This window comes from Pseudonaja textilis, chromosome 1 (assembly GCF_049901715.1).
Source record: "Pseudonaja textilis isolate UNSWEBS1 chromosome 1, rPseTex1.2, whole genome shotgun sequence".
Lineage (NCBI taxonomy): Eukaryota > Metazoa > Chordata > Lepidosauria > Squamata > Elapidae > Pseudonaja > Pseudonaja textilis.
The window spans coordinates 213,496,137-213,523,465 of NC_141990.1; the positions used below are offsets into that span (position 1 = coordinate 213,496,137).

General features: G+C 37.7%; 1 protein-coding gene across 3 annotated transcripts in view; it reads right to left on the reverse strand.

Annotated features, from left to right (window-relative positions):
* The window catches only part of PDIA5 (protein disulfide isomerase family A member 5), a 222,016-nt gene that overhangs the window by 193,403 nt on the left and 1,284 nt on the right, over positions 1-27,329 (reverse strand). The window lies entirely within an intron of this gene.

Consider the following 27,329-nt stretch of genomic DNA (forward strand, 5'->3'; position numbering starts at 1 on the left):
AGCCTCCTGCATCAACGCTCTCTTAATGGGGTCCGTGGACCTAGGGCTTCTAATGAAGAAGTTCAGAGGGGAGGATTGAAACTCTAGCGCCAAACCAAACCTAACAGAGTCCCTGACCCACACATCAGAGGTGGAGCTGTCCCATTGATCAGCAAACAATTTTAGCTGCCTTCCATTTGGAGCTGCTGTCAAGGATTCACTTGGGCCGACAAAAAAATTGGCCTCCAGTACACCTCTGGGGTTTCTTCTGTTTTGGCCTCCCCACTGACCTCTGTCGGAAGATTCCAACCTATCCTGTCTAAAACTGTAGCCTGATGTTCTTTGCGACCTGGGAACGTATGGGCCTTGATAGTAGGTCCGAAAAAAAACCCTTCGAAACAACTGGGGCGTTCTGTTTTCAGACCTCCGAAAAAGAGGGGGAAGCACTTTTTTCTTGTTTCTATTCTCAATAAGCAGGGGCTCCAAGACACTGCCAAATAATTTATCCCCTGATATTGGGGCTGATGCCAGCTTGTATTTATGCTTGGTATCTGCCTGCCAATGTCTGAACCATAGCAGTCTCCTGCTGATACGTGAGATGCTATGGCCCTAGACGAGAATTTGACTGCATTAAATGTGGCATTGGCGGAGAATTTTGCTGGTGCAATAATTTTAGCTATGTCCTGGTGGGCTCTGACATTTGACACTGGCAATATATCTCTCAAGTGGAAGAGCCATCGTAGGGAGGCCCGTGTAAAAAATGACGCCGCTGTAGCTGCCCTAATGGCCCAGGCGTCAGAAACGTGCGCCCTATGGAGTGCCAACTCTGCTCTGCTCTCTTTTCTTCCGGTCTCAGGGCTTCCTCGCCCTCGTTGGGAAAGGTTGAGGAAGAGGCCAGTGCCACAATGGGCTCATCCACCTCCAGCGTTTTGAGAAAATTTGAAAACTCTGGTGCCAAATTATAATATCGTTTATTGTACCCTGTTGGGGCTGGATAGGATGCTGCTGATGCCCATTGATTTTGTACTAATTCAGCAAACATACAAGGGACAGGAATAGTTTCCGCCTCATTAGCCAGTTGTGAGAATATTAGATCCTCTGATTCGTCCTAAGACCCTGTTGACAATGGATGAGGGTTTGATGTGCCTAGTTTAGCGGTGTTCTTTGCTTTGAACAGTAAGGATTTAAAGAGGTGCAGACGAAAAAGGCCAGAAAAGGTAGGTTGGTCCAGAATGAGGCTTTCATCATCCGACATTCCTCATTCTAGTGGGTCAGCCTCTGACAACCCCAAGTCCATCTGATGGATTGACCCCACCTCCATGGGAACATCCTCGTCATCTAATTCCACCTCCTCCTGAAGCCCCTGGACTGGTATGTCAGGGATATTGGGGGAATACCTGAGTTTGATGATGTCTCATATGCGCAAAGGACCAAGCAGACAGGGATCCCGCTTCCAAAGTAGCCGAAAAGTGTCTGGTCCAGATGGATTGCTGAACTCCAGCCGCAATGCCCTTTTGTATGGCCATCTCCATCCATTGCCTCATTTCGATGGGAATAGTCTCAGATAATCCCTCCTCCTGTCTTAAACCGGCGGCCGTAGGGGTGAAGGTTGCCTCTGGGATTCGCCGGGCAGTGCTCATTGGAAGAGATATGCCGATGGGAGCCTGTCCAGAAATAGCCTGTCTGGGCTAGGTGGATAAGTCCAAGGGCCCCAACAATGTACTTGGGCCCTGATCCGATTGTTGTGTCATAGGCATCTTGTCCACCTCCCTGGCCCGTTTCTGCCACTGCCTTTCCAAGGCTTGGTGCCGTCTATGGGTATCCTTATCCGCCACCTAAGAGGCCTTTTTGGGGCCCACTGACTTATCTCGGGACTTATTTGTCTTGGAGCGGAAGACGTTGTCACCTTTCATTGTGGAGGACTGAATCTCGTGTCTCTAACTTTTTTTAAAAAAAATTATTATTATTATTATTATTATTATTATTATTATTATTATTATTATTACTCCTCCTCCTCCTCCTCCTCCTACTACTACTATTATTTGTACTTGGGGGGTGGTGCCTACCCCTGTGGTTGAAAGTAGGGCGCTTCTCCAGGAGTGTAAGTCTATATACAAACACAAACACACACACACACACACACACACACACATATACATATATATGTATGCCTATATCTATATGTAAGCCCGTACATATGGGAAACAGTACCTAAGGGTCCCCAGCAAGGGAAACCCCCTAAGTGTCCAAGCAAGAAATATTCAGGATCCCTGGTCCCCAACAAGGGAAACCAGCTATACAAGTCCTGGATGGATCCTTTCCTGTCAAAAACGTCCTGCTGTTTGAAATGGCACTTGAGGCTTTGCTCCAATGTAACGATCCAAAAGCAATTGCAAGAGGGGGAAAAAAAATCCTGTTTAAGGACTAGCCTGCTTATCCAATGCCAGCAGGCTAAGAGAGAAATAATCGCAGGAAAGTGGAGTGGGAAAGTACTTGCCTCAGTCCCCAAGAAGGGAAACCAGCAGGGAAAGGTGCCTGTAATATTTAGGCGTGAACTTGAAGCCAGCTATTTTAAAAGGCAGAAACTCCGATGTTAAATGCCTGAGCAGTTTAAGGAGCCGCTGCTGCTGACACTCCAAAATGTCAGACAAATGATCCTGTAAGGAGAAGTGAACCGCGGCTGCTAGCGTTCCAGCAAGATCGCAAAGATAAGACGATTGGGGAATTAGATAGGCTAATTGCCTGAAGTGGCCGTCTCAGACGGCCTGCGAAGTGGCAGGCTCCGCCAGTCACAAAGAGCTGCTCTCAACTGATTGGGGGGATAACCTAATACAGCCACGAGCCTTGAAATCGCAAGATTAATAGGGGGAAAAATTTGCAAGCCGAATTAACCCAAAAGCAAACCTGAATCTTGACTAGCTGAATCAGAAACCATTCCTCTTACCATGAAGGCTGAGCTAAAACTGGGGGACGCTGAGGAGGTGGAGGAGGAGGAGCATCCCAGAGTTTTAAGCCCAGCCTTTCCAGAAGAGACTGAAGCACCTCCCACTTCTGGATGCTCTGAACAGCTCATGGGAGAATAATACTATTGGATTTATATGGTGTACTTTTGAGTCGACATATATAAGATTTCACATGACAAGCGTACAGATAGTTATCAACTTGTAACAGTTTAGTGACTAGTCAAAGTTGGAACTGTACTGAAATAATGGACTTATAACAATTTTTCACACTTATATCTATTGCAGCATCCCTGTAGTCATGTGAGCCTTCACGCCTAAAGCAAAACTACAGGCAGAACTCATAATGTCCTGGTTTCTAGGCCAGCACCTTAACCACCAAACCAAACTGACTCTCACCAAGGATCTATAATTCTTTAGGTTTCCCTCCTTCTTCAAAATACTCCAGCATGATCTTGGAAGTAAAACTGAAAGTGCATATCATTTCAGTGCCAAGCAGCACTTTACTTTCCTCAAAAAAGGGGGAAACTATGGAGTAGAAATAAATGTGGACTATCAAAGAACAAAATACATAAAAATAAAACTGATCATAATGCTGAAGTAGATGGACATTACAAAAACCATATAATTGCAAAATACAGTACAATAATAACTTTACAAGCAAAAAGACAAACATATAAATGCATTTGGTTATGGAAAAGAATGTTTAATACATGGCTAATTCTAACCACTGTTTACAAACCACACTTTAGCACTACAAAATCAAACAAACTAACATAGAGTTCGATGATATGTGTATTCAACCGAAGTCCAATATCTTGGTTAAATTCTAAATGAAAACAACTAAACTAGCTGATATTTAATGTTATCATTCCAAGCTTGAGTTTTCTGAACCATTCTGCTTAATGTTCAGGTAACTGTGTCTCTTTTAACATTAATTCTATTTTTTATATCAAGATAAAAATGTTAATATTCAACTGAAGGTTAAAAAACACAGAGAGTAATAAAATTGACAACATTAATTCTTAGAGCTTTAGGATTGGCATAACAACATTTCCTTTATTTCACTGGCAAGTATTTCATGCATGATTTTCCAGTTTGCTGCATTGATTTCAACAGCAGGCAAGTCATTTTGAATGTCATCAATCTGCAGTATTATAAAGCTCATTCTGAACTTCTGGAAAATAATACAGGAAATTGGTTGAAAAATAATAGACTTAAAAGAATAATTCTAATTAGGTGACCAACTGGTATAATTTCAGGTAATTCACTTTGTGTATTTATTATCTAAACTTCATCTAATCTATCATCTTTTGTCATTTTGAAACTTCACATTACCACTTCTGCTTTTCAAATCATCATCACCACAGTAATAGTACAGATTAATGGACCAATGACATTTAAGTAACATTACTGCTAAAGCAAGAGATATGTGTAAAATAACAGGAACTGGTCCTGATATTAACTGCTACATAGCTTTAAAAAGTTTTTAAAATGGCAAAGAAATAAACTTTTGTTTCTGAGATAAATTTCTGTACCCAAACCTTAAAAAAAACCCAACTCTGAGCTGCCCAGTGATGGAATTTAAAATTTTTTACTACCGGTTCTGTGAGCGTGACTTGGTGGGCATGGGGTGGCTTGGTGGGCGTGGCAGGGGAAGGCTACTGTAAAATCCCCATTCCCTCCCCACTCCACAATGAGGGATGAGAAGCGAAACATCTCAAAGAAAAATCAGAAAGTCCACTTGCCTCTTGAAAAAAGCACCTTTGGGACAGTTTACTTTTTGTTAGTTAGTAAATCCAGTATTTAGTGTTTGGGTTTCAATTTGCAGGAAACCAGAATGTCTGTATTATTCACGTTTAATTAAATTCTTAAGGGGATTCATTATTACTTTTTCTATCTGAAACATATGGGATATATTTCAACGGCTTTACAATTATTTGAGCTTGAGGCGCTAATGCAGCTCTCTTCTATGATCCTAGTTAAACCAATGGACCACTTTTGTTTAAACTTCATGCAATTCAAACCAAACTTGAAAGGAAGTGATCCTAGTGCATTTAGGAAGAAATGGGGATTAATAAAATAAAGACTAGGCTATTATTGGCTAAATCCAAGTTGTCTGCCTTGTAGTCTGTTCTCACGAACACTGGCTGGTAGTGATCAATCTTTCTGAAATGGGACATTGTTGACAGACTGTGACACTGGATATTCTTCTGAGATTTTAATGTTTTTTTTTTATTATGAGTAGGCTGTAGCAAACGGACTCTGGATAGGGAATCACAAATTGAATTTAGTAGAATTTCTATAGTAGTTGAACTGGAAAACCATATGTTTTAAATTAATAATTACAGCAACTGAGCAGTTCATAAATACTGCAATCCTTTTATGCTAATGCAACTGGACATCTTATCAGCACTTGTTGACTATAATGTCAAAAGAAAGATTCCCTTTGCAGAAAGAACCTTCTCTTACAGTACATTATGTTGAATCTTTGACTCATATTCTATTATATTGTGACTTCCTGAATCTTCTGGAAATAATTGTGCAAATAATTTTTAATAAGATATAATAGCAGTGAATGAAATGCTTTGTCACTGTGAAGGTATTGAAATTGGTTGCTTATTTTTTCCTTAATTTGATATATTTATATTTAATATATTTGAATTATTGTTAGAAGTGATTTAGTACAAATTGATAGAAAATATGGTATATAATATTACATTTATATTCTACTGTTTCTTTAAGTACCTCAAGTATACATAGATGGATCTTTCAGCCATGTGAGGTTTTTTTTGAGCTGAGGAAACTGGTCAAAATCAGATAATGAGGTTCATGATAAAATGTGACCCTGAACTTCTCTAGTACAAGTCCATTTTATTCACAAAAATACCGCTATTTACATACATAGTTTTGTAATTTGAGATAATATTTTATGTTTCTAGTTGGAAAAAATGCTGATGCTCATATACACTGCTCAAAAAAATAAAGGGAACACTTAAACAACACAATGTAACTCCAAGTCAATCACACTTCTGTGAAATCAAACTGTCCACTTAGGTAGCAACACTGATTGACAATCAATTTCACATGCTGTTGTGCAAATGGAATAGACAACAGGTGGAAAGCATAAGTTAGCAAGACATCCCCAATAAAGGAGTGGTTCTGCAGGTGGTAACCACAGACCACTTCTCAGTTCCTATGCTTTCTGGCTGATGGTTTGGTCACTTTTGAATGCTGGCGGTGCTTTCACTCTAGTGGTAGCATGAGACGGAGTCTGTAACCCACACAAGTGGCTCAGGTAGTGCAGCTCATCCAGTATGGCACATCAATGTGAGCTATGGCAAGAAGGTTTGCTGTGCCTGTCAGCGTAGTGTCCAGAGCATGGAGGCGCTACCAGGAGACAGGCCAGTACATCAGGAGACGTGGAGGAGGCCATAGGAGGGCAACAACCCAGCATCAGGAGCGCTACCTCCACCTTTGTGCAAGGAGGGGCAGGAGGAGCACTGCTAGAGCCCTGCAAAATGACTTCCAGTGGGCCACAAATGTGCATGTGGCTGCTCAAATGGTCAGAAACAGACTCCATGAGAGTGGTATGAGGGCCCGACGTCCACAGGTGGGGGTTGTGTTTACAGCCCAACACCGTGCAGGACAGTTGGCATTTGCCAGATAACACCAAGATTGGCAAATTTGCCACTGGCACCCTGTGCTCTTTCCAGATGAAAGCAAGTTCACACTGAGCACATGTGACAGAAGTGACAGGGTCTGGAGATGCCATGGAGAATGTTCTGCTGCCTGCAATATCCTCCAGCATGACTGGTTTGGCAGTGGGTCAGTAATGGTGCAGGGTGGCATTTCTTTAGGGGGCCGCACAGCCCTCCATGTGCTTGCCAGAGATAGCCTGACTGCCATGAGGAACCGAGATGAGATCCTCAGACCCCTTGGGAGACCATATGCTGGTGCAGTTGGCCCTAGGTTCCTCCTAATGCATGACAATGCTAGACCTCATGTGGCTGGAGTGTGTCAGCAGTTCCTGCAAGACGAAGGCATTGATGCTATGGACTGGCCCACCCGTTCCCCAGACCTGAATCCAATTGAGCACATCTGGGACATCATGTCTCGCTCCATCCACCAACAGACTGTCCTGGAGTTGGGGGATGCTTTAGTCCAGGTGTGGGAGGAGATCCCACAGGAGACCATCCGCCACTCATCAGGAGCATGCCCAGGCGTTGTAGGGAGGTCATACAGGCACGTGGAGGCCACACACACTACTGAGCCTCATTTTGACTTGTTTTAAGGACATTATATCAAAGTTGGATCAGCCTGTAGTGTTTTTTTCCACTTTAATTTTGAGTGTAACTCCAAATCCAGATCTCCATGGGTTGCTTAATTTCCATTGATAATTTTTGTGTGATTTTGTTATCAGCACATTCAACTATGTAATGAACAAAGTATTCAATAAGAATATTTCATTCATTCAGATCTAGGATGTCTTATTTTTGTGTTCCCTTTATTTTTTTGAGCAGTGTATTTGAAACATAACATCTTGAGGAGTCCTTGGTATTCTTTGAGTTTGGTTGTTTTCTTGCAGATGTTTCATTATTCAAGCTAAGTAACATCATCAGTGTTGATCATCTAGTTTGGGTAATGAAATATTGCAAAGAAACAACCAAGCTCGGAGGGCATTAAGGACCCCTCATTTCAACCCTGAGCTACAAATATTCTTCCTTATTGGTACATATCATCTTCTTAATATTGTGATGCTCAATGCTAGAGGTGGGGTTTTTTTTGTTTTTTTGCAAAATTCATAATCTTGGTTTCTTCAAAGTTCATCTGTAGTGAGAGATCTCTGCAGAAATGGAACATAGCTTTCCTTGGTCCCTTTTGCTACTTAAGATTATGATAAAACTATTCCATCTGTTGCATATATATTTTCTGACTAACTTTGGGAGAGGATGCTTTTCTCTGGTTAAAATTCCCATACTGAGTTGATGTACCAATTGAACAACACTGTATCTTTGTTTAATTCTTTCTAGCTTGAATTGCTTTTGTAATCTGGACAAAATGTCTATATACTCTATCATCTAGCACTCATTTATGTGAAAATCCTTCATTTACTAATACAATATTGTATTAATGTAGTGGTCATGTTTTTGTCACATGAAAACCTCCTTCTAGAGAAATTATGTCTCCAATACATGAAGATCCCATTAATTCAATCTGACTTTTCAAAACCTACCTACTTTACTAAGTACATTGAGAAAAATAAAGCATGTTAAATTAGAATTTTATCAGCACCAACACAATCCACAAATTCTGAAATGAACGATAAAGTAGACTAGTGTAATATTTGGCAAAAAAACCCACCTTTGGTTTATCAAGCTACTAACAATTAGCATTGAGAAACTAATTCCTTAATATAAATGTTACAATGATTTGAGGGGCGTTGCACTACAGTTCACCAGATATGAGACCCTGTTCATTAAGCTAGGCTCTAGAGGTCAAATGGGATTGTTATACCAGTTTCCCTGCTGCTTACCAACCTCCCTGGCAATGGAGTTCCCTAGACTTACAGTGGCCACACCCCCAAATCTGGTGTTTCTGTCAGAGCAGTAGAAATTGGGAGAGCTCTTAGTGTCTTCTTATGAACAGATCTTTCCACTGGATTCTCCAGTGCCACTATCCATTGCAGGGAGGCCAGCAATTGATGGAACCTGATATGTTTCAGAGACAGAGATAAGGGTTGTTCCTAGTGGTCTACTGCAAAGACCATATAAAGCCTCGGTCACTGCTTGGAATAAGGGAATTGCTGAAGTGACTTGATCTTGCCCATGCAACCTCTCCTTTCTAGGGGGTCCCGTCACTTCCCTGATACACAGAGGCTTTGAGGGAGATGTAATAAGAAAAAAGATGTCTAGAGCCTCACTGACACTCAGTAAAGGACAAACCCAAACATGGGGTAGACCTAGTAAGGCCTATGTTAAAGTATTAAGATTTAGAAACTGACCAGTGGTGAATAGCTGCATGATGCTATGAAACTGATGTAAGTTTGGCTGATATAACAAGATTGATTCAGCAGAGTATGGGTATTTCTCTTTAAGGCTGGAGAGCAAAGTTCCCCCTAAGAGGTATGTACATAAAGGCAGCCATTAGAGGGCACGGTTCTCTTTCCTTGTGACCAGTTCAGTGCAGAAGTTCTCTGCGTGTTAGGAAGAAGAAAAGCTTTCTTGTAAAGGCACTTTGCTACCACGTGTATATTTTCTGTATATACCTGTATATTAAACCACTATTAATGTCGAAGTCTCTATTTGCTGTGTGTTGCTCCTGGGTTATCTCATAAAGGTAGTCATCCTGCCAAATGCCTTGTTTTGGTAGGGGAGGAGAAGTGTCAGAACTTTCCACTATTATTGTATCCACAAATAGCCGCCCCTCAACTGTGCTTGCTTGGGTGACACAAACCCTCTTGTGTAAAGGGGGTTCTAGAAACCTCTTATAGGAGTGCATGGAGGAGTTTGCTCAGCATCTCTCAGACAAAGTTGCTTGGTTGCAACTTGGTAGCAACCAAGGCTACCACCCAGTCTGCAGTTGGATAGTAGCCTTGTTGCAGGCCCAGAAGAGATGCCTGGGGAGAAGACTTGTCCAGTTATCTGGAAATGGTCTGAATCTGCTGGTTCTGAGGAAGTGGACAAGGTCTTTAGGACTGTGAGCTCAGCCACCTGCTCTTTAGATCCATGTCCCTCCTAGCTGGAGAGTGATTGTGCAAGCTGGTTCTAGCAGTGGTGAATACTTCAAATAAGGGAGTTGGCCTTGATTCACACCTCTGCTCCACAAACTGCATTGGATATCAGTTTGCTTGCAGGTCCAATTGAAGATGCTGGTTTAAACCTTTAAAGCTTTTCATGGTATGGGACCAAGGGACCTCTTCTCCCCAATTACATCATCCTCTCCCATTAGTTCTGACGGAGAAGGCATGCCATGGGCATCCTCAGCTGAAGACTTACATTTGGTGGGTCCCAGGAGATGGGCCTTACTTGCTGTGGCCCCTGCATTATGGAACTTCCTTCCCCCCCTACACAAAATTAGGTTAGTCCCATCCTTATTTATGTTGCAGAAATGCTTTGAAACCTGGTTATGTCATCAGACTTGGGAGTCCCAAGGAACCAGAAACATTCTAAGATCCATCTATTGAGGTTAGTATATTCTATCTCTCTCAATGCCTTGTAGTTTGTATATTTTAAGTTTAGTAATATATTAATCTTTTAATAATGATTGTTTAAATTTTTGTTTTACATGTTTTCTGTTTCATTTGATTGTTGTGACTTCTTGTAAAGTATATGGGCCACCATATAAATTTGATAAATAAATGCAATATTAAAACTGGGTTAAAAACCACATTATTAATCAAAATATCTCTGTACAACATGATCATTAAAGATCCTTATTATTATAAACCTGGATGCTCCTTTTTCATACTCTTCAAATGGGTTAGTCCATTAAAATATATTGAAATGTATTTTAATAGGCTCTTGCTAACCTCACCTCTTTTTTTCATTAAATGTAAAGTAAGATTCCAATGGGAAAAAAAATACAGGTGGTCCTCAACTTACAACTGCAACTGAGTCCAAAATTTCTGCTGGTAAGTGAGACAGCTGTTAATGGAGTTTTGCCCCATTTTACAACCTTTCTTGCCTCAGTTAAGTGAATTGCTGCAGGGGTTAAATTAGTAGCACGATTATTAAGTGAATCTGGCTCTCTAAATGACTTTGCTTGTCAGAAGGTTGCAAAACGTGATCACATGATCCAGGGACACTGCAACCATCATAAATATGATCCAGTTGCCAGGCTTCCGAATTTTTATCACTATGACTATGGGGATGCTGCAATGGATGAAAGTGTGAAAAACATCCATAAGTCACTTTTTTCCGTGCCACTATAACTCTGAAAGGTCAATAAAGGAATGGTTGTAAGTAGAGGACGACCTGTATTTGTAACTCAGAGTTGAATTGTGCAGTCTGTAAGCTTGGTTACATCCTTGCAAATCAGTGACGGGATTCAAAAAATTTTACTACTGGTTCTGTGGTGGGCGTGGCTTGGTGGGCATGACAGGGGAAGGATACTATAAAATCTCCATTCCCACCTCACTCCAGGTGAAGGATACTGCAAAATCCCCATTCCCTCCCCACTCCAGGGGAAGGATACTACAAAATCGCATTCCCTCCCCACCCCACTAACCTGCTTTCCAGCTCCATTCTCCTGTGCAGGGCAACAAAATAATAATAAGTGGGGGCGGGGCCAGTCAGAGGTGGTATTTGCCGGTTCTCTGAACTACTCAAAATTTCTGCTACCGATTCTTCAGAACTGGTCGGAACCTACTGAATACCTCTGTTGCAAATGTTTCATTACCAAATTAGGTAACATTATCAGTACTGGGTTAAGATTAGGGTTAGCAATGAAGATATTACTTATTTGGTAATGAAACATCTGCAAGAAAACAACTAAACTCAGAGAGCAACAAGGACCCCACAGAAAACAAGATTCCCCATACAACTTATTCATAAAGATATATACACAACATATTTATGTAGCAGAACCATATGACACAGGAAAATAAAATCCAATACTCCAGATAGAAATAAGCTTCAAATTCATTTGAAATTTAATTAGGCTCAAAAGTCTTTTAATGATAATTAAAGTTTAAGTACAGAGTTTCTACCTTAATACTGGTTTTTCAGCTTAAGCTTTTGGAGGTATTACTTCCTTTCTTAACCTCAAGGCCTAATTTACCTTATCAGTTTTCAGAACACTAAGTTTCAGACATTTTCAAGTCTATTTTTCAGTCTACCGCTGATATAGTGAAGCCACTATCCAACCTTATTCTGACATACTTTTAGTACCTTAAAATTAAATTGGTCATAAAATCTTTGAAATATATAATAGGGACAGGAACTGATTGCCTACCATTACCTGTGAAAATTCATACCTAATAACTTCAATAGAGAAGCATCAGCACCCAATTGTGGTATGAATCTGATCTTATATAACCAAAAATAGGAGAACTGTAGCTAGAAATACTTTATATGTACATCCTGGAGGACAGAATGGGAAGGAGGGACATGATTGAAACCTTTAAATATATGAAGGGTGTGAGCTAAGGTTCTAGAAGGCAGTATTTTCAATGCTAAGCAAAAATCAAGAACACAGGGACGTAACCTCAAACTGACAGGATGGAAGTTCAGAAGTAATGTTAGAAAGGATTACTTCACAGAAAGAGCAGCGGAAGCTTGGAACTAACGTCCAGTGGAGGTAGTGTGCCAATTGTCAATAACTGAGTTTAAACATGCTTAGGATAAGCACATGCCCATCATCTGACAATTTTTTTAAAAAAAGGTAAAATTAATTAATTTTAAAAACCCCAACAAATTCAAAGAGAGGACTCAATGAACCACTAGGTCTTTTTCTGTGTCAATTTTCTATGTTTCTAAATAATGAACTTCAGTTTCTTTCTTCTGATCATGTCAGCCCATTTTCTTCAGATCTTTTTAATTCATTCTCTTTTTATATTTTCAATAAGACATTTACAAATACCTATCTTCTAAGCTCCCTATTAAGTTTATCTTTGGTTTATCTTTGGTGTAGTCACTACTGTATAATAAGACTTCCCCTCCTGCCCTCTCCTGGAGAAAAAGCAACTATATTGAAGCAATTTTGGAAGAGTACAATACACTATATCCAGAGAGAGAAGCTAAAGATATAGAGAATACTTTATTTGACCAAGGGTGATTAGACATACAAGGAATTTGTCTCTGGTGCAGGAGCTCTCAGTGTACATGCAAAACAACAGCAAATTAAGAAACATAATTATGATACCAATAAGAGAAGGCAGTAGAAAAGATGAAAAGGTTAATAATAAAACCATACCACATGGGTAAATATACTTAAGACATAAAGAAAGCATTTAATTTCCTGTATAGCTTTACTGCTAGATCAAGGTCTCTGAATGAAAAACAAAAGATGCTTTAGAGCTGGTTTGTTATACATTTCTATGTATGGGTTGAGTTGGACAAGCAAGTGCTATTATAGGAAGAGAATGGTTTACAACTGAAAGAGTCTGCTCTCTCCAAGCCATTTATACCTCTCTTACATGCAGGTAGTCCCCAGGTTAAGATTGCCCGACTTACACATATTTACGGATGGACTTCCTATTGCTAAAAATGGCAATCAGTGTTCTCCTTCCTTGACACAACAAGGCACTGAAGCCACGCAATGTTTTCATGAGTGTTACAAAGTAGTGTGTCCATTTTTAATAGGCAACCTGTTTTCAATGCTTCATGAAAACATCGTCTTCAGTGATTCATAGGTTCAAGAAAAGAGAACGCCATTTGCCAATTTTAGTCAGATCACGTTGCTGTTTCTGAAGTGTTTTATATGCATAGAAAGGTAGAATAAATACTGCAAGTTAAGACAAATATTTGACTAACTGATGCTAAATAGCCTGCTCCGATTTACATACAAATTTGATTTAAAGACAGGAACAGATTTCATTCTTAACCCAAGGACTGCCTATACTGGAAGGAAACCTCTAAAAACAAACCATCCTGCCAGATATCTGTTCTAATGTTCTGCATCGGGGTGTGTGTGTGCGTTTGTGTGTGCGTGTGTGTGTGTACACGCATGCAAACATGGCATTGCTTAATCTATTTCCTATTTTCAAATTGCCAAGAACTGTAGACAAAAACCTGCTCTGCCACATGTGGGGCCCAGGAAATTTTGCCATCCTCAGAAGGAAGTTATCAACCTTTGCATAAAGATTTCAAAGCAACATTTCTTCTCTCCCATCAGTACGACATTCTTTCCCTGCAAAAAGCTGTAAGCCAAGTTCATCAACACTTTATTTTTGTGAAAAATAAAGGGAAGAATCAGAAAGATGTTTCATTGAAAGTCAATCAACCAACCCTTGGCTCCTCTTGCTAGATTGGATAAATAACAGAGTGCTTAACTGGCTGAAAGCAGCTTCCAGTTTCTCATGATGAACATGAAACAACTTTGTAGTCTGACTCAAGCAATGGTGTGAATAGACAGAAATAATAAAAATCTCTCAGAGCTAAGATTGTAGAAGGTTAGAAACTTATAGCACTTTTGGTTTTGTTAAATATTTTGCCTGAAGAAAAAAATAGGCATTAAGTCACAATTTCCTCCCTGGCGCAGTGGTTAGAGTGCAGTACTGCAGGCTACTTCTGCTGCAACTAGCTGCCTGCAATTTGACAGATTGAATCTCCCCAGGTTCAAGGTTGACTCAGCCTTCCATCCTCCTGAAGTGAATAAAATGAGGACCCAGATTGTTGGGGGCAATATGCTGACTCTGTAAAATGCTTAGAGAAGGCTCTAAAGCACTATAAAGTGGTATATATGTCTAAGTGCTATTGCTTTTGCTATTTCATTGCCTACTCAATTATCTCACTTCAAACCGTGAACGCTATGATAATGTCCTTTTAGTGCAATGATATATTTCTCCAATCAGTCAAATGCAAGCTACAATGGATAGCTCCACTAACAGAACATCAAGATAAGCATGATGAAATAAAGAACTTTTTAACATGCATATGAAAATAACTAACACAATACGCATGAGTAAAGATATATAGGATTCATCCAAAGATTATAGAATGCTTGCCTTTTTGCAAATTAGCCAGTTAAAAAAAAAATAATTTGCATGGATGCATATATTTATAATACAACACACAATGTACACATTTTCAGTGCAAATATCAAGTTAGAACATGTTTCTGCCCTGAGATCTTTGATCTATGATATTCAAACGATTTTGCTACAGTGAAATGGACTTATGTATGGTTAAAAATGGGACTTGCATCACTGTATTATTTCCACAAAAATTGACTGAAACAGCTTGTCAAGCTAATACAAAAATTTTCAAATTTCAGAATATCAGAGGAAAAAAACCCCATGTACTGTTGAAAAAAAGACCCTTTGAATCAATGTAAATTTTGTATAAGAATAAAATACAGAACAAATAGTTATCCTTCAGGCACCATATCCATATGATTTCAGAAAGTACAAATTTGAACAAAATATTCTAAGGGCAATAGAAATTACATGCTTGACAATTATGTTTTGAAGACGTTAAAAAACAAAACTACCTGTCTTTCCAAGGAAGAGGATTCATTATAATATTAACACTAGAGTAGAGTACATGTTCCTTGGATAGCAAAGGTGACCAATAAGCAAATACAAAAGCACATAACATCAGACATGTCACTGGAAGGAAAAATCGCAAAACTACATTTCACTTCTTTTGGTTTGTCATGTGGGGAATTCACTTGAGAAAGCAATTATGTTGAAAAGTATTAGTGGTAAAAGGAAAACAAGTCATTCATTTAGTGACTGTTTGAAGTTACAATGACAATTAAAATAGTCACTTAAAATTAGTTTTCACACTTACAACTGTCATGTCATTCCCATAGTCACATGATCCAAATTCAGGCACTTGGCATCTGGCATGTACTTATGACAGTTGCACTATCCTGGGGTCATGTGATCACCTTTTGTAACCTTCCCAATCAGCTTCCGACAAGCAAAGTCAATGGGGGAAGCCAGATTTACTTAATGACTGCAGTGATTTGTTAAACAACTATGGTAAAAAGATCATAAAACAAAGCAAAACTCACTGCCTTGGTTAGCAACATAAATCACTGGACAACTGCCTTGGTTAGCAACATAAATTTTGGGCTCAACTGTAAGTTTAGTATTATCATATAGTGTTGCATAATATGAGGTCTTCTTTCACATTACAATATAATTCAAGCTCTAGTACAAAATTTAAAATTGTTAAGTTGTATAAAAGCTGGCTATCACTTAAGATTCATAAATATAGAACCGCAAGGACATTAAGAGTCATGAGAATTTTCCGTCTAGAAGAAAGTCAGGAAGAAAGGATGGAGAAATGAAAAAATATACCATAAACAGTGTGATGGGCCCTTGGACAGAAATTTTCTGGTCAAAGACGACACAGGAGGCTAAGAAAACTTTCAAAAATAAAATAATCACATTTGAATGAGACAGAATAAAAAATAAAATTGTTTTTAGTGTTTTTATAGTTTTAAAATGTTTTTAATATTTTAATTGTAATATATTTTTTGAATTTTACGCTGCCCATAATCACTGACTGAGATGAGCAGCTATGGAAATTGGATGGATGTGCTGCAGATTGGGAAACTATTGTGGATTTATAAGGAATTTTCACCTGAATTAGGAATTTTAAAAGATGCATGGGAAATGGAAGATAATAATTGAGGAAGCTTACCAGCAAATAGCTAACACCTTCAGAAAGAATTAGTTCTATTAGAAGGGCTAAAGCACAAAAGGAATGTAAACTCTTCACAAGCAACAAAAAAAGACCTTCCTGATTGTAAATGATATGAGGACTAGACTACTATTTAAGAAAAGATGGTAGAACAGTAGTGATAGGGGAAGGTCAGAGCTCCTCAATACCAACTTAGCTTTATCTTCTCCCCAAATGGAATGTGTATCACCCTTCCCAGGTTGACCAGACAGGTTACACTAACAAGTCTGCAAGTACAAGTTTCTCATCTCCTTTACAGCCTGAGAAATTAAAAAGGGTTTCTCCTTCTCTGCCCATTAGCAGCTATGGGCCATGCCAGAGATCTGCAACCTTAAACACTCAAAGAGCCATTTGGACCCATTTTCCACAGAAAACACTGGGAGCCACAAAACCTGGGCATAGCCAACTCAACATCACTCCCGAGTCACATGACCTACACATTATACCTGCCCAGGTTTTGTGGCTCCTGGCGTTTTCTGTGGGGAATGGGTCTCTCTGTCTCTATCTCTCTGTCTCTGTCCCTCTCTCTGTCTCTGTCTCTCCCTCCCATTTCTGTTTTTTGTGTTTTACCTTCTCAGGCCAGGCGAGGAGTGACTGGGAGGGGAGGGTGAGGGGTGGGGCCAGACAGTGGTGAAATCACCCAACAGGGGCTGCCAACCGGGCTATGCTTCCTCTTTCTCTGTTCTGTTTCCTAGGCAGCACCCTTTAACCTGTTTCTCAAGGTCTTTCTCACATACTATTACAAATGGAAATAAGCAGGACAACTGACACAAGCAGTGAACATTTGGAAAAAAATACCAAACATTGCTTGATGGGAGCCAGCATTGATCATTTATTTATCGAGAGTAAATTATGACCGACCAACTTGGTATATTTTCTTTGATAGAATGACCAGTTTAACTGACCACAGGAATGTGATGGACATGATGCATTTTGATTTCCACAAAGGATTTGACAAATTATCCCATTAGATTATAGCTGGGAATATAGTGAAGAGTGAGCTAGACAACACCACCATTAGACAGATGAAGAAGTTGTGAAACAATTATACCAAAATTTATGCATCAATTACATGCAACTTGGAAGTATAAACCGATGTTCTGTAGGCCTCCTTTTTTAAGCCCTGTACTGTACACTAGTTATTAGATTTGTCAAGGCCACTCAATTTAAAGAAAACCTCACAAAAACCTCTGGGAAGCTTTTAGCATGTCTAATACAAAGGTTTGAAAAATACAACTAAAACAACATAGCTCCCTGAACCAAAACAGTAGTCTAACACTGAGAAAAAAAGGCTTGATAGAGGCTCCATAGACACCCTAGTTCCAGGTCTGGGAACAGAGCCATGTTTTAAGGGACTTCTGGAACCCTTGGGGAGTGGAATCCATTCGTATCTCCAGGGAATGTTGTTACTATAAAAGGCAGGAGCTGCATTAGAGAAGGCATGCTTCTTCGGTCCCACAAAATAACATCTAATTGAAGGGACTGAAGCATACCCACACTGCCCAAATGCACTGGATGGACAGAAACAATTGGCAATAGCCCTTGTGACTTGTAGAACTAATATTTAGCACCTTGAATTGCACCCAGAAGCAAACAGGTAACCAAATGCAGCTTGTGTAAATGCTACAAGCAAATATTAGAGCCAATTTGGTCTAGTGGTTAAGGCACCAGGCTAGAAAGCGGGAAACCGGGCGGTGTAAGTTCTGCCTTAGCCATGAAAGCCAGCTGGGAAACGTTGAGCCAGTCACTCTCTCAGCCTACCTACCTCACGTGGTTGATATTGGGTGGGGGGGTGGAGAAGGAGGAGGAAGGTGTAAAAATAATAAAATGGACATGAACATAATGACAAACACTCATTACTGCTCATGCTGCTGAATTTGGAGCCAGCATGGTCTTCAAGGGAAACAACATGCAAGCACATTAGAGTCCATTTATGAAGTGACTAGGGCATGAGGGACTGTCTTAAGAGTGTTCTGGTCAAGGAAAAACTACAACTGGTACACAAGATAAACTCATGCACTGGCTACCTGGTGACACTCACAACTACCACCTGCTCTGTATTTATCACAAATTTGGATGAGGGATTAGAAAAGTAGGATTATCAGATTTATGGACAGTAGAAAGGGGAGAACCACTTTAATTTATTCAATTAAAATTAATCAAACTGTGGCTTCATACATGCAAATCAAACAACATAGTAGGAAAGAGGAGTCAGACTGTAATAGACAAGCTGAAAATGGGATTCACATAATATCACAGGGAAATTCTCATAAAAGATGTTGATAATGAAACTGAAATTATAAATCCAACAAACAGTAGCAAAGACAGAACATAAGATGAAAGCAATGGAGGCAAAGGTCGAACAAACAGACAAGAAAGTAGAATCAATAGAACAGAAATTAATGGGAGAGAACAGGAAATTAGAAGAGGCAATTGCATATTTGGGGATGGAAAAGGCTGATTCCTCAGATTTCAGAATGTAACAGAAGAAAGGGGGGAGGACTTGCCCAAATTAATGGCAGATCTCATAGCAGAAGCGTTACAAAAAAGAGAGCCAAGAGGTTTGAAGGGCAATGGATTAGGTATATAGAATATATACCAACTATACAAGACATTTTAAACTTCCAAGAGAGGTTCATATATGATTCTCAAAGAAACAACTGAGAGATGAGATATACAAAGTGACGAGAGACGAACTGCTGATATTTAAGGGAACAGAAATTGTAACGTTGAAACAAATTCCAAGAAGAATAAGGGAACACAGAAAGAAATATAGATTCCTGATCACCCAAAATGAATAAGAATAACATCCTGTCCAAATGGCTCATCCCAGAGGGAATGTTAATATCATGGCAGGATAAAAAATTTAAAATAGTATAGAGAAGAAGGCAGAGCCTCCTCACTGACGGACCGTAGATCATGACTCTCTGCGGCTATGGTCTGTGCTCTTTCATTGGAGAGCCCGATCATTATGATTAGGGGCTGAAGCTGCCTTGGAGGGGCGGCAGAGTAAGGGGAAGCCGCAAGCCAGGCTGAGGGGAGCCGCATCTCCCCTCCTGGGCTTGGTCTTTTTCTCCCCAAAGACGACTGCAGCGGTGGTTTAAAATGGCCACCCCGAAGAGGAGGACTCAGCTGGATTAAGATTTGTGCAGGAGGGAAGAAAGAGGTAAATAACATCTGAACCAGGACAACTGGGCAATACAACTAAACAAAAGTACCCCGGGATTAAGGTAACATGGAATTTTTAAGAAAAGAAAAGTGAGCGGCAAAATTACAAAGGGACAGGAAAAAAAAAAAAGAAAATATTTTTGACAGCTAAGCAGGGCTTTGAACCAGGAAAGGGAGAAGCCAGAACTAAAGATTTAACTAAATTGGACTAAAATAGTTTGGCAATAAACAGGCATAAAATAAAGCTGGACTTAAGATTGTCAAAAAATAACAATAATAAAGTTTACAAATTGGAGACTGGACTGTGCTGGAATATTGAGGTTCGAAAAACCCTAAACAAAAAAATAGGGGAAAAAGGTGAAGTCTTTGTATAATGGAGAGTGCCACCTTTTGACAAAAACTTGAGCTCAAACAAAAGGGAAAAAAAGCATCCTGTTTCTGAATGAATTTGTGTTGATATAATGTTAAAGAAATATTGAAACAAAGTAAGAATCTTAGAAAGTGAAAGCTGAACCAGAATAAAGAAAAAAGCAAGGAAAGACTGACTGTGGGATTGATTGATGTTTTTGGTATAGACCCTGGGCTGGAATAATTGAGAACTTTAGAAAATTGAAAGAAGAAAGAAGGAAAGTAAAAGTGGTTTTTTTGCGGACTTTAATGATCATAAAATACAAGAGTGTGTAATGATGATATCTCTTTGGGAATTAAAAATGGAACTTAAAAATAAGAGAGAATTACTACAGGAAAGAGGCGAATCACTTTGCTCTGTGTTAGAAAAAATGGAAATGGTGATTGAAGACCAAGAAGAAAAGAGCTTCAGAGGAGGAGGAATCGACTTAAGGAAAAGACATTTTAAACAGACAATTAACACAAAGAACACTACAAAGAAGTGGAGAAAGAAGAAAGGTTAAAAAGTTGAGATTTAAGAAGGCAATCAAAAGAGGGAATACCTGTGAAGTCAGGAAAGGCAGAAAGACCCAGCAGAAAAGAGGAAAGGAAGATATTAAGACAGAGTGGGATATAAACTGGAATGAGAAAAGATATGGGGAAAAGAGGGGGAGGAGAAGCAGTAAGAAACAGGTTCATGAAATTAAGAAATATGGAAATAGTAAAATGTTGAAAAGAAATTGTTTTTTCAGAGATAATGGTTGATGAATTAAAAAGGGAATTCTGCAGGGTGACAAGGGGTAATAAGAATATTTCTGCAATTAAAAATATTTATAAAATAGGGTAATATAGATACTGATAACTTTTATTAAAAATTAAGGAGGGGGAAAATATGCTGCGGAATCCAAATGAAAAGATGTAATGATTATTATTGTAACTTCTTAAAAATAATGGTTTATTGGGAATCAAGATGAGGGAATAAAGGTATATTTTAATCATTGGGGTGTCACACTCAAAGCAGTAAAAGGGGGGAACCTACACTTGTTTTTTTTTCTTTAGTGTTAAAATTTGTATTAATCTAGAATTTATAAAAAGAATGTGTAATGGAAAGGAAATATGACAGACTAAAGAACCAACTAAATTAATAAGTTAATATAGACTATTAAAAGCAAGAAGAGACTTTGGTAACCTTTAATATTATTATTATTATTAGGCAAACATATTGTTTATCTTTATTTTTAAAATAAATATTAAAGGATTATATTTGAAATAATTGAAATGAAACAAAAAGATGTTTTGATTGAGATTAATGAAAGGCTAGAATTAATGTGTTTGTTTCTCTCCTTACTGAAAATTTGGAATGGAAAAGGTAATAATAGAATTAAGTATGCATATATGAATGTATAATTGCTGTCATATTTGTATGTAAAGGTGATGACCCGGAAATATGTTGTCCACTAAAAAGAGATTTTTGTTTTTAATGTGAAAAACTGAATAAAATTTGTTAAAAAAAATTTTTTAAATAGTATAGAAAAAGCGAGGGAATTTTTTGAACTGTATGTGGTATCAGGAGAAGACCAGAACAGCAATCAGGAAGTGGAAAGTAGGAGCCAAGAAGAAGATCGTGTGGAGGAAAGAGAAACAGAATAAGAGGAAAGAGAGGAAGAAGTGGAGAGAAGGCATAAGAACGAGACACCAAACAAGAGCAAACAAGCTTCAACAAGTAACAACTACAGAGTAAGATGGCAGAAGAAATCAAATTGATTTCCATTAACATCAACAGTTTAAACTCACAAATTAAGAGGAAAAAAACGATAACTAAACTACAGAAATTGAAGTTAGACATTATATGCCTTCAAGAAACACATATCCAGAAACATCAAAGCAAACCGTTAGAAGCAACAAAATTAGGAAAGTTATATGTATCTCTAGCCCAACAAAAAAAGAAAGGGGGATATATATATTAAGAAACATTTACAAGCAAACCAGGTATATGCAGACGAGGAGGGTAGGATCTTGATGTTAGAAGTTTATATAAACTATAAGAAAATGTTATTGACAGTGATATATGTGCTAAATGAGAAACAAGAAAAATTTTATACTAAATTATACAGAAAATTAGTAGAACAGGAATATGAGAATATATGCCGGCTAGGTGATTTCAATGCAATAGCAAGTTTAGGAAAAGATTATAATAATGAAAATCCAGGGGAAGAATGGAAAAGGAAAACATTACCAAAAGTATTTTATCAAATGGCGGAAGAATTAGGATGAAAAGACATATGGAGAGAAAGAAATCCAGACAAAAAAACAATATACCTATTATTCAGCACCACACACATCATGATCAAGATTGGATATGTTATGGACAAATGTGGAAATTGAGAGTAATATAAAAGAAATAGAAATTCTAACACATGGGCCAACCATAATCCTATTAAAATAACTTGGAAAGGATTGAAAAGGAACAGAAGATGGATGCTAAATAAGGAGATCCTAAAAGAAAAAGAATGTGACAAGATGATGGAAAAAGAATTGGAGTTCTTTTTAAAAGAAAATAAAAAACAACAAACATCAATTCCAAACCTATGGGACACGACTAAAGCATACATTAGGGGCTTAGCAATTTCATATAATACACGTAGACACAAGGGAATAAAAGGAGAACAATCTAAACTATTAGATACCCTTAAGGAGTTAGAAAAAACACCACATAATAAGACAGCAAATACAGAAAGGATAATGATTAGACACAAATCGAATATGTTAGCACAAGATAAATGGTTACAGGACATGAAAATGATAAAACAGAATTATTTTGAGCACATGAACAAGCCGGGAAGGTGGCTAGCCTACAGACTTAAGAAAGAAAAGGAAAAAAGATGAATTCAACAATTGAAGGATGCTGATGGTACGTTACAACATCAAATTGTAAAGAAAAAACATATTGTTAAAAGTTTCTTTGAGGGACTATATAGTAGGGAAGACATACCAGAGGAAAATATCCAACATTATTTAGAAGGGAAAGGGCTACCCGCGATCCCGGAAGAGAATAAAGAAAAGATAAACAGGAAAATAACACGAAAAGAATTCCAAGAAGCAATCCTGAAATAGAAAAACAATAAGACACCAGGACCGGATGGTCTCCCAGGGGAACTGTATAAAACACTCCAAGAAAAATTAGAAATGCAATTGTTAGAACTCTACAATGAGGTACTGACAACAGTGAAATTACCCAAGTCATGGGGGGAGACATACATAACATTGATTCCAAAAGAAGATTTGGACCATCGATTAATTCAAAATTATAGGCCCATATCCCTTTTAAATGTTGACTATAAAATATTTATGTCCATAACATCAGAAAGATTGAAAAAAACCTTGAACCAGATCATTCATAGTGACCAAAACGGATTCTTACCAAATAGACAAATCAAAAATAATACCAGAATGGTAATGAATATAATAGAATACTATGAAGCAAACTCAGAAAAACAATTGGCAATGGTCTTCCTCAATGCGCAAAAGGCATTCAACAATGTTAATTGGCAGTTTATAATACAACAATTAAAAAGCATGCAATTTGGCAATAAATTTATCAAACTGATTTCAACAATTTATACAACACAGATGGCCAGTGTAATACTGAATGGTGATAGAACGGGAACGTTTAAGATCTACAAGGGAGTAAGACAGGGATGCCTACTGTCACCCCTTCTCTTCATCTTTACCTTAGAAAATGTATTGGAAAACATTAGGAAAAATGAAGAAATCAAAGGGGCTTCAATCAAAAAGGAGCATTATAAGGTACAGGCATTTGCCAATGATATAGTATTTTTTCTGGAAGATCCAGAGGATACAAGAGTAAAATTAATAAAGGAAATAGAGGAATTCGGCAAGGTCGCAGGCCTTAAAGTAAATAAAAACAAAACAAAATTATTGACTAAAAATTTAAAAGATAAGCAAAAAAAAGAATTAGAAATTGGGAATGCAAAGTGTGAAAAAGGTAAAATATTTAGGCATTTGGTTAACAGCAAGATGCTCTTCAATCAAAAAATATAATTACAACAATAATACAAATTAAAGAATTAGAAATGTGGGGGAAATTACAGCTATCATTACTGGGAAAAATCACAGCAATTAAAATGTCTACTTTACCAAAAATACTATATCTTTTTCAAACTGTACTAATAAGATTGGATAAAACCTTTTTTAAAGAATTAGATCAATAATAAGTAAATTTGTTTGGGATGGGAAAAAAGCCAGGATAAAAATGAAACTATTACACGACAAAAGAGAAAGGGGGACTTTGGACTCCCTGACTGGAAAATGTATTACCAAGCTGCGGCTATGGTATGGATTAAAGATCTGATCAACATGGAAAATAGAAGAGTATTGTTGATAGAGGGTCACGACTTGCAGAGAGAGTGGCACAGTTTTCTATGGGATGGGAAATGTAAACAGCATGCATATTTTCAGAGACATATGATTGGAGATTCATTAATTTGGACGTGGAACAAGATTAAAAAGAACCATTATACTAAAATACCAAACTGGTTGTCAACTATGGAAGCACAAATCTACCCAAACGCAATGGATCTGGGGAAAAAGAGGACTTATAAAGACTTATTAGACACACAAGGAAGATTAAAAACGAGACGAGAATTACAGCAACAAAATATAAAAATAGATTGGTGGCCATACATGCAAATTCAGGCGAGATACAAAAAGGACAAAGAACAATTTGGTTTTTGCATGGAAAAGCATCAATTAGATAAAATTCTACAAGAAATGGAAAAGAAAATGATCTCAAGAATATATAACTTTCTACTAGATTTTAAAATGGAAGAGGAGGTGGTCAAAGAGACGATGGTGGTATGGGCAAAAAATGTTGGCCATAATATAGACCTGGAAAATTGGGAGAGAATGTGGGGATTAAATTATAATTACATCTACAGCATACTGGGAAAATCAATATAAAATGTTCTACTGGCGGCTCCTTCCTCCCGCTAGACTGGCAAAAATGTTTAACTCAGACCCAAACTGTTGGAAATGTGGAAAAGAAAAAGGCACTTATTTCCATACCTGGTGGACATGCCAGGAGGTGAAAAAATATTGGAATACAATTAGACAATGGCTAGAAGAAATCACGAATCAGAAAATTGAATTTAATCTGGAAACTTTTTTATTAGGTATAATAACACAAAAATGCAATAAAACAGATAGATATATCATGTTACACATATTAACAGCTGTAAGGATTTCGTACGCACAACTCTGGAAAGAAAAAGGGGTTCCACCAGAAGGCATGGTTATAAAAAAAATAATAGATTATATGGACAGGCTAACGATGAAAATAAAAGACAGAGAAGATTCAATTTACTATAGGGCCTGGGATGCCTGGTATGAGTGGTTTAGAAATAAAAAGAAAAGAAAATGGCAATTAGGAAAAGAATGAGGGAATATGCAAATATACCACAGAGAAGATTGATGTGTAAGGATAAAAGATATTGACTTATAGCAAGAGTAAGATGTAATGGTAAAGGAATAAACATACTGAAAAATGTAAGACAAAAGATGTCTTGATGTTGATAACAATGTATAGTTTTATTTTATGTTTTCTAAAATTTGAAAAATTAATAAAATTTATTTCAGTGAAACTGAAATTATATCTACACCTGCTCATCTTAGAATTTTCCATCTGTGGTCTGAGAATTATTTGCATCCAAGCACCTAGCAAGAGTCTCCGATCTGTAAAAACAAAACAAAAAATGGTTGCAGTGTTCTTCCAGAGTAGCAGTAGTATATCAGAAGGAAACACTTCACAACTTGCGGCTTCCTTCAATAAAGATTTTTGGTAAAATTCTTAGAAGTTGCATGAGGAATGTATTTTACCAAGAAATGAAACCTTTAGCACTAAACTCTACAGATTAAGACTATTTTACAGGTTTTCATTTGGATTTCTGTCTTTTTAAGCCAACAGGTAAAGCTCAAGTTTGAGACAAGGATCAATGAAGGTCAACCAATTATAGTTTTCCAAAGATGGCCAGTCAGTCCACTTTTGTGAATCTCCCTTTGTAGGAGGAAAAACAAAACTCAAATGAAGAGAGAAAAAGAAAGCAAGGCAGAAATATTTTGTTTGCTATATTCAGAATTGTGGATTATCATTCTACTATTCTGTGTTGGAACTATACTTCTGATGTAATAGAAGTCAGGAAATTAAAATGTTATTCTAATATTATTTGTCAAGAGTTTAACTATTTACAAAGTCTGCACTATTATTATTATTAATCTTCTCATCACTCATTATCACCCGTCCCCTCCCACTTGTGACTGTAAGACTGTAACTTTGTCACTTGTATCCTAATGTTTTTTATTGACTGTTTCCTAGTATTGTTTTTTATTGACTGTTTCCTAGACTATTATTAAGTGTTGTACCTGATGATTCTTGATGAATGTATCTTTTCTTTTATGGGAGCATTTGCACCAAGACAAATTCCTTGTGTGACCAATCACACTTGGCCAAGAAAGAATTATATTCTATTCTATTCTATTTAAAGGCAGTTTAGTTCTATCCAGTAATTCACACAAGCATTCACTTTTTATTGTTCATGTTAAGATTTTTACACAATCTACTAAGAGTTTTAAAAGCTTTTTCTTCTACCACAAAAAGAGCTCCATTTTAAAAAGTTAGTGTGATTTAAACAGCTTGTGGTGTTCTCTGCATTTAAAGCATGCATACTTTTCCTAGATAACTCTCAATGTGGAGTGATAAAGCTTTTGTATTCAATGTTCAGAACTACAAAGCTAACTCAATTATCCCAAAACCTTCAGTAAAAAAGCTTGTATATGAAATGTAACAATGCACAGAGTGATCTTACAGAAGGGAGAGGATAGACAGCTCCAGAATTATTTCTCATTTTAGTGCCCCCTTAAGCTCACGTTGTCAACTATATTTTATCCTATGGATCCAGAGTTTAACAATTGAAGGGGGGGGGGACTAGAACAAATATATGACTGAATATAGCAGTGTTAATCAAATAAATATTAGGCAAGGAGAGTTTTTCTTCTAATTGAAGGACTTCTACTTCTCTGTATTAACTGTAAGCATTAATAGTAAACATTTAAAAAACAAGTCTAGAAAATAACTGAGGAAATGGAAAAAAAACACTCACAAAGTGTTCCTGTTTTGAGACAGAGGTAGGGAAAAAGTCCAGAGAATCAAGGGAAGTGGAAAACAAATATTGAGAAATGTGTTGCATTGCAGGCAAGGTCACAAATCTAAGCACCCATGTAAATCCCAGCTGTCAATCTTCCATCCTCAACCTCTTTGAAGGAAATACTTGCAGTTCTTATACACAGTAATAGCTATTTTTAACCAGAATTTGCAGAATGGTCCTTTATATAAAATGAAAACCCAAATCCACACCGTAAACCCAAGAGTGAGAATTCTGAATAAACATAATTAAGATCAAGCCAAA